The 9025-nt window shown below is 43.2% G+C and overlaps 1 non-coding gene across 1 annotated transcript; it reads right to left on the bottom strand.

Moving 5' to 3' along the window:
- Nucleotides 1-447: 447 nt before the first annotated feature.
- trnas-gga (transfer RNA serine (anticodon GGA)) lies at nucleotides 448-521 on the bottom strand. The gene has a single exon. It is a non-coding gene; the product is annotated as a tRNA-Ser (tRNA).
- Nucleotides 522-9025: the final 8504 nt, after the last annotated feature.

Genomic DNA, 9025 nt, shown 5'->3' with positions numbered 1-9025 from the left:
AGAGTTCCACAGGCTCGTGACTATCTGAGGGAAAACATTACTTTCATCTCCATCTTAGTTGGGCGATTTCTTGTTTGTAAATGATATCATATAGTTCTAGTTTCTCCAGTAAAGGAAAAATTCTCACTACAGTGCAGAAGGAGGCCATTTGGCACATCGAGCCTGCACCGAAACAATCCCAGCCAGGCCCTATCCCTGTAACCCCTCATATTTACCCTGCTAGTTCCCCTGACACTGAGGGGCAATTTGCCATGGCCAATCCATCTAACCCGGACATCTTTGTAGTGTGGGAGGAATCTAGGGCACCCGAAGGAAACCCACACAAACACGGGGAGAACATGCAAACTCCACACAGTCACCCGAGGCTGAAATTGAACCCAGGTCCCTGGTGCTCTGAGGCAGCAGTGCTAACCATTGTGCCACCGTGCCGCCCCAAAGCGAAACCTTCGCCTCTGGATGGGCTCGAACCACCAACCTTTTGGTTTCCAGCCAAACGTCCTAACCAATTGCACCACAGAGACAGTAAGATCTCATTCTTCTTAAACTCTAATGGATACATGCCCAGCCTGTTCATCCCTTCTTCAAAAGAGAACCCCCTCATCCCAGGAATCAGTCCAGTGAACCTTTTCTGAATTGCTTCTGATGTAATTGTGTCCTTTCTTAAATAAGGTGACCAAAACTGTACACAGTACTCTGGATGATGTCTCACCAGTGTCCTGTACAACTATATCCAAACATCCTTCCTTTTATATTCCATTGCCCTTGCTGTAAACACCAGCATTCCATATGCCTTCCTAATCTCTTGCTGTACCTGCATACTAATCTTTTGTGATTCATGTACCAGGACACTGCCTGAGAAGGTGCTGGAGGCAGAGACCTTCATAACATTTAGGTGTGTACTTGCAATGCCAAGGCAGACAAGGCTATGGACCAAATGCTGGAAAATAGGATTAGAATAGTTAGGTCATTTGTCTTTGACCAATGCAGACATGATGGGCTGACAGGCCTTTGTTCTGGCTGAGCACCTCTATGACTCCATGGCCAGAATTTTACCGTCCTGCCTGCTTTGGGAATCGGAGCGGGCGAGGGGCAGACAATGGAAAGGTCCGTTGACCTCAGGTGGGATTTTACGGTTTCAGGACAAGCAAGGCTGTAAAATCCCACCCTATGACTCTCTCCTGCTTTACACTTTAATGAGCTCTGGGTACAGTTGCCAACAATCTTGTTGTTTGTTGGTTGGACACAGCAGCAGGGGTTCAATATAATGACTTCATGCTTGCCTGTACTGTTTAAAGGAGAGGTGCATCGTGGCTGAAGCAGGTGATGAGAATTTGAATTGAAGAGAATCTGACCTGGGAGAGATTGAAGAATGGGCCCCAAGGTTTTTGAGCCCTGGCTTGGCGTTATTGGTGGAAGATGTGGAAAGGAGGTTAATTGTTTTGTATTCGCTGGGATCAAGCATAAGGACCTGGAGGTTGCTGCAAGAAGCTCAATGAGGCATTCTTTTGCTGCAGACCTCATGGGATACTGAGGATGTTGATGAAGACTATCTCAGCAGTTAGAGCAGAGATCTGAGTAACCAGTATTTACCACTGCTCAAACCACACAGTTGCATCAAGTCGGTGTGGTAGGAAAGGGAAGATCAAAGATGAGTAGATGCAAAGCACTTCCTACTCCACTAGCTCCTCGGAATCCTCCAAAGGAGATCCACACTCTGCACTTAGGTCCTCCCGCAGGTCTAAACCTTGCTACAGTTCCCTTCTCTGTTGTACAGCTACATATCTGAGACCAATAGGCTTCTGCTACTGCTGCATCTGACTATCTTGCTCCTCGTCTGGGGTCAAATCGAAAACAGTGTGTGCAGCACCCATCCTGGTCTGACAATCCAATCTCTGAAGTGAATTCTCAGCAAAGTTACTGCGAACAAAGTCCTCCCCACTAACAGTGAGAAAGGAACTGTGAGCCATTCCCTCAACTGCTGTTGCATTCTTGCTTTCTCTGTTGAGTTTCAGGAAGCCTGAGAAACTCAAAGAGCATGTTAAACTGAAAATTCATTTTTTTTCAATATTGCTGTAATTGAGTGAGGAACACATGATAATAGATAATCTGCTCCTCCTGATATAAACACTAAATTTAACTCAAAATGAGCTATTTTGTAAATTTATCGAAGAGCTAACTGTAAAAGAGGATGCTACTGCAATAAGTTGTTTCACTACCCTCACCATCCAAAGATTGAAGGGTTCATAATTCCAAATTCTCCTCAGGTTTAGTTCTCTTTCACATGTTAAAGCAGCTAATGTAGAGCGATGGGCACTTGCCCATTTTACAGCTTGGGTGTGTTAGTAAATGACCAGAAATCATGCAGCTAGGTTGTGTTATGATGATTTTTTGCAAAAGGATCTTTGAGGTTGTAAATGTGTGAAAGTTTTAATTATATATCTCAGCTAGAAACTAGGGCTGAAAAATCCTTAGGGTTCTACCTACTGCACCACCATTACTTTAACTGAACCTACAGTAGCTAGACTCTCAGGCAGAGCACACATCAAAAAATAATGAGAACCTGGAAAAAAGGTACTATAATAAAAATGGATGAATTAATCTCCATATAGGTTGGACAAATCAAATTGACAAAAGAAGCCTTGAGGACATGTTCATAGAGTGTATTTGGAACAGTTTCTTACAATAATATGTTGTGGAACCAATTAAGTAAAGGCTAATTTAAATATGCTATTGGAAAATGAGACAGGATTAAATAGTAATTTCACAATAAAAGATCTATAACATTTTAGAATTTCAGCTTTTGTTTGAGAATGAGGAATGTGGACCTGAAACTAATGTCCTAAACGCAAAGGCAATCACAAGGATATGAAGTCAGAATTGACAAAAGTAGAGCGGGAAAATAGGTTAAAAGGTAAGAAAGTAGATAAGCAATGACAAACATTTAAGGAGATATTTCATAACTGTCAACAAAGATATATTCCATTGAGAAAGACTCTATGAGAAGGATGAACCATCTGTAGACAACTAAGGAAGTTAAAGATGGTATCCAACAGAAAGAAAAGGTGTACAATCCGAGAAGATTACTGGCACACCAGACGATTGGGAACATCTTTGAAACCAGCAAAGGATGATTTTTAAAAATAAAATGAAAGCTTAAAAAATTAGATGATGAGAGTAAACCAGGAAGAAATATAACAAACTGTAAGAGCTTCTTACAGTATAAAATGAAGAGTGTGGTTAAAGGCAACATTTGTCCTGAGGAATCAAGAATGGGAAACAAGGAAATGGCAGATTTTGAACAAATATTTTGCATCTGTCTTCCTGGTAAAAGAGACTAAAACATTCCCAAAATAGAACAATATCAGAGGGCAAAACAGATACAGGATCTTAAAACAATAACTGTCGCTAGAGTAAATGTATGAGGAAAACCAATGGCTGACAAGTCCCCTGGACCTGATGCCTACAGCTTTGGATCTCAAATGAAGTAGCTGCAGAAATGATGGCTGCATTGGTTGTAATCTTCCAAAATTCCCAAGACTCTGCCTGGAAAGGTCCCAGCAGATTGGAAAACTGAAAACATAGTGCCTCTAGTCAAAAAAGGAGGGAGACAGAAAGCAGCAAACTATAGGCCAGTTAGCCTAACACCTGTTGTTAGGAAAATGCCAGACATTTAGAAAATCATAATACAATTAAGCAGAGGCAATTTGGTTTCATGAAAGGAAATGTGTTTGACAAATTTATCCAGAGTTCTTTGAGGATGTGAAAAACATGGTGGATAATGGGGAACCAGTGGATGTAGGCCGTAATTCTCTGACCTTGCCTGCAGCTGGGATTCTCCAGTCCCACTGCTGTGAACGGAGATCTGGCTGAGTGCCAAATTCTCCATTCTTGCTGGCAGCGGCAGCAGGGCCTGTGAGACCGGATAATTATGGCCATAGTGTATTTGGATTTTCAAAAGGCATTCAATAATGTGCCACATTAAAGGTGACCTCACAAGGTAAGAGTTTATGGTGTTGGGGGTAATGTATCAACATGCATAGGGCATTGGTTAACTAATTGAAGACAAAGTCGTGATAAATAGGTCACTCTCATGTTGCAAATTGAAACTAGTGGAGTGCTGCAGGGATCAGTGCTGGGACCTCAACTATTTACAATCTATATTAATGGCTTGGATGAAGAGATAGATTGTATGTAGCCATATTTCATGCTGATACAAAAATAGGTAGGAAAGCAAATTGTTAGGAGGGCACAATGGATCAGGTCTTTCCAGAGTTGGGCCGACTTCAGAGGTCTTTAAAAACAGTGGGCAGGGCCCAGATTCCTCCATTTGTGGCAGATCCTATTTTTGCTGGCAGGGAGAAAGTGGTAGAGCAGGAATCAGACCCCTGGGAACTGTAGTATCTTGCAAAAACTGGTGACCACCAAGTAGATTAAGCCCAAACTTATTTGAAATTAGTACTGAGTTCAAGCAGACTCCATTTTCACTGTTCCCATAGTGTGGGAGTCACAGATTAATGGAGGGGGTGTAAAGAACCCTTGAAGGGTATATACAGTCTGTTTAATTGATATGATATGAAGTTTTTTTTAAGTCTTCAGTTTTTAACAATTTTAACAGACTGCTACTGTCAGTTAGAGTTAAAAAATTAACACTAATTGCTGGAGTGCATTGATTGACACGCCATCTGGTGGATCTTAAAAAAGAAATCACCATCTGTTTTTGCAGTTTCAACAAACTTGATTGTTGACATTTCCAATGGACTGTTGCTACAGCTGAACCCATTATGGATGCCTGGCTGAGTTTCACAAGTTCGAAACCACATATTTAATCAGGGGAGCTGAGTTCATATTCTGATTGACAGTTCTAAGAGGCTATTAAACGATTAGCTGTCTTTGTTGTGGTTCATTAAAAGAGGTTTGTTTGTTTATAACGGATTAACCACTTGGGTGGATGTAAAATCCTTGAGTGGGTTTCATGAAAGTTTTTCTGTATCAAGTGTGTATGAATGAAAGTTTGTTGATTGATAGTTCTGTTTTCAGCTCCACATAGCCCCTGAGGTCTTCCCATTGTGGATACGAGGTGAGTGGCTATGGGAGTAATATGAGGGTAGGAAATTACATGGAGGGGGCATGGGCATGGGCATGAGGGGGCATAGCATGTAAGAGCTATAGGGCCTAATAACCTTATATAAAACTGAAAGTCTCAAGGAACTGATTCCGGCCTTCTACCAATTCACCTTTCCACTTGTCTCCGGTCTGCCTGAAGCGTCAGGAGGCCAGACTTGACCACGCTCTCAAAACCCCGCACCTCTTGCCTTGGAACAAAATCATGCATGTGGAGATTGTTTCCTTGGAGATGGGATTGCCATGTTGGGAGATTTCCATCTGACAAATATCTGGCCCAAAGATGCAGCAAAGGGAAATAGAAAGATGTAAGTGAATGGACAAAATATTGGCAGACATAGTATAATGTGGGAAAATGTGAGGTTGCCCACTTTGACAGGATTATTAGAAAAGCAGAGTATTATTTAATGGAGGGAGACTGCAGAATATCGTAGTATTGAGGGATTTGCGTGTGCTTGTACATTATCACAAAAAGTCAGCATGCAGTCACAGTAAGCAATTCTGAAGGCAAACAGAAAGTTAGTCTTTGTTGCAAGGTGGGGTGGAGTATTATAGTCAGGAAAACTCACCACAGCTATGTAAGGCATTGGTGAGACCACACCTGGAGTAATGTATCTCCTTATTTAGGGAGGGATATACTTGCATTGGAAACATTTCATTGAAGACTCACTATGTTGATTCCTGGCGTGAAATGTCAGAGTGCACAGGCAGATTGGGAGCCTTGTGTAGATCATCAGTGCAGATGAGAGTGGGCGTTGCTGGGACCTTGGCCCAATCTCTCAAAGGACATGACCAAGGATTGTAGTGTTAGTGAGCTCCACATGACCAAGGCTGTTTATGAAGATGGAGGAGGCATTGTATTGCAGCTTAAAAAGGTGAAAAATGAAGGCTGGATTCAGGTGCTGGCAACAGGCAAATACATGAGTGTTGTAGCTCTTTCTGTACTTGCAGTGATTGACAGACGTTAACTAGCCAAAGAGGACATAGGGTTGATCCTGAGGGTTCTCAAAAGGATAGTCCTGGTGAATCTATGCCATCAAGACTGTCATGAGCGACACTGAGGAGGTTCTGCAGGTGTGCATCATTTGGCTGAAGACTGTGCCTGTTGGGTGCTGCTGTTAGTTGTGGATTGGAGGCTGAATCCTCAAAGAAGAGAAGCTGGAATTTCTATCTGATGGTAAAGAACTTTGATGGTCATTACAGCTGGCATTTGTACCATATATGCTAAGTGAACTGCCCAGGCAGTATATGGCGAAATGGTGGCATAATGGTTATATCATGAGACCAGTAATCCCCAGGCCTAGGCTAATGGTCTGGGTAGTTCAATTTCCGCATGGGCACTGGCAGAATTTAATAAAGTAAATCAGGAATTAGAAGTTAGTCTCAGTAATGGTGACTATGAAACTATCATTGACTGTTGTAAAAATCCATTGGGTTTACTAAAGGCCTTTAGGGAAATAAATCTGTTATCCTAACCTAATCTGGCCTGTATCTGACGCAAGAACCACAGTAATATAGCTGACTCTTAACTGCCCTCTGAAATGGTCTAACAAGCCACTCAGTTCAAAGGCAGTTAGGGATCGTCAGCCAATGCCGGCCTTAGCAGTGATACACATATCCCAAGAAAGAATAAATTAAAACGTGGGATCTTGGTTGTATCTGCTATTTAATGTGTAATTTATTGTTTAAATTGAATGAAATTTACCTCTTAGTTCACATTTAATTGTGTTTTTTTGTTGTTTTTTTATTCATTAGTTGGACATGGCGTCACTGGTTAGTCAGCATTTATTGCCCATCCCTAATTGCCCTTGTGAAGGTGGTGGTGAGCTGCCTTCTTGAATCACTGCAGTCCATGTGCTGTGGGTTGACCCACAATGCCGTTAGGGAGGGAATTGACCCAGCGACTGCGAAGGAACAGCGATATATTTCCAAATCAGGATGGTGAGTGGTTTGGAGGAAAACTTGCAGGTGGTGTTCCCATGTATCTGCTGCTCTTGACCTTGCAGATGGAAGTGGTCATGGGTTTGGAAGGTGCTATCTAAGGATCTTTGGTAAATTGCTGCAGTGCATCTTGTAGATAGTATACATTGCCGCTACTGAGCATCGGTGGCAGAGAGATTGAATGTTTGTAGATGTGGTGCCAATCAAGCGGGCTGTTTTGTCCTGGATGGTGTCAAGCTTCTTGAGTGTTGTTGGAGATGCACTCATCCAGGCAAGTGGGGAGTATTCCATCACACTCCTGACTTATGCCTTGTAGATGGTGATGAGGGAGTCAGGAGGTGAGTTACTCGCCACGGTATTCCTAGCCTCTGACCTGCTTTTGTAGCCACTGTGTTTATGTGGTGAGTCCAGTTGAGTTTCTGGTCAATCGTGACCCCAAGGATGTTGACGGTGGGGGATTCAGTGATGGTCACACCATTGAATGTCAAGGGGCGGTGGTTAGAGCGTCTCTTATTGATGATGGTCATTGCCTGGCATTTGTGTGTTATTTGCCACTTGTCAGCCCAAGCCTGGATATTGTCCAATCCTGTTGTATTTGAACATGGAACTGCTTCAGTATCTGAGGAGTCACGAATGGTGCTGAACATTGTACAATCACTGGTGAACATCCCCACATCTGACCTTGATTTGATTTTGATTGTCAAAATAATAAAGTTATAAAAAGTGGAATCTCGTCTGTAGATTTTTGTTAGCGTCATTTCGTGGATTTGCTTCTTTAAATTTTGTGATTTCCATGCGGAGGTGGGGGTGGGGGGAGGTGGGGATGATAGGGGTTGTTGTTGGAGGGTGGGGGAAGGTGGGGATGATAGGGGTTGTTGTTGGAGGGTGGAGGGAGGTGTAGTTGGTAGGGGTTGTTGTTGGAGGGTGGGAGTGGGGGGAGGGGATGATAGGGGTTGTTGTTGGAGGGTGGGGGAAAGGTGGGGATGGTATGGGTAGCTGTTGGAGGGTGAGGGTGGAGGAGGTGGGGATGGTAGGGGTTGTTGTTAGAGGATGGAGGGATGGAGGAAGATCATAACAATGGGGAGGAATTTCTTCTCTCAGAGGATTGTTAATCTTTGGAATTTTCTCCCGCGAGCAATGGAAGTTGGTTCACTGATTATGTTCATGGCTGTGTTAGGTAGTCTTTTGATCAACAAAGGTGTCAGGGGTTATGGGGTAAGGTTTTGTTAAGTCCACATTTAGATCAGCCATGATCTACTGAATGGTGCTGCAGGTGGGAGGGGCCAATTGGCCATCTTCTACTCCAATTTCCTTCCTTCTTCTGGTTTTAGAAAATGGGGTTTCCTCCAAACCTCTGCCAAAGTGACAGTGATGGAGTGGGAGAAGCCTGGGAGAAATTTCCAGCATGTTCTCGCCTCGCAGGCTGAGCAATGAACAAAAAGTAACATTGTGTGAGGAAGTGACATGGGTAAATGGGTAAATGTGGAAGAGGTGGACAGACTGTTAACAGTTTGTGTTCTGCAGACTTGCTCTGTATGCCTGGTACATGGTGCTACTGGATAATTTTACCTTTGCTGCTTTCATATGGTTGTTTTGATATTTGCATTCAGGTTATCTGTCTGAGAGGAACACAGCACTATCTCTGTCTGCCACCTCTTGTTGAGTTGCAGTACTGCTGTCCTCGGGAGATGGTGTCTTTGCAGTGCTAAACACAGGGGCAATCCAGCCCCATTTTAAGCTGAATCTCCTATGACTATTGAATTTCTACACCTTTTGCTCCTTCCTGTATAGCAGAGCCAACCATGGTGCAAAGAATTTGGCTGTTATCCCCTGAGAGGCCATTCCCCTCAACAATATCCAAAACAGTGTATCTGTTTTGCAGGGGAATAGCCACAGGAGATTACTGCACTGCCAGTCTAGTCTTCTTTCTCTGCCTGGTGGTCACCCATTCTCTTCCTGCCTG

Source organism: Mustelus asterias, chromosome 5 (genome assembly GCF_964213995.1).
Source record: "Mustelus asterias chromosome 5, sMusAst1.hap1.1, whole genome shotgun sequence".
Taxonomy (NCBI): Eukaryota; Metazoa; Chordata; class Chondrichthyes; order Carcharhiniformes; family Triakidae; genus Mustelus; species Mustelus asterias.
This window is presented reverse-complemented; position numbering and strand designations above follow the sequence as displayed.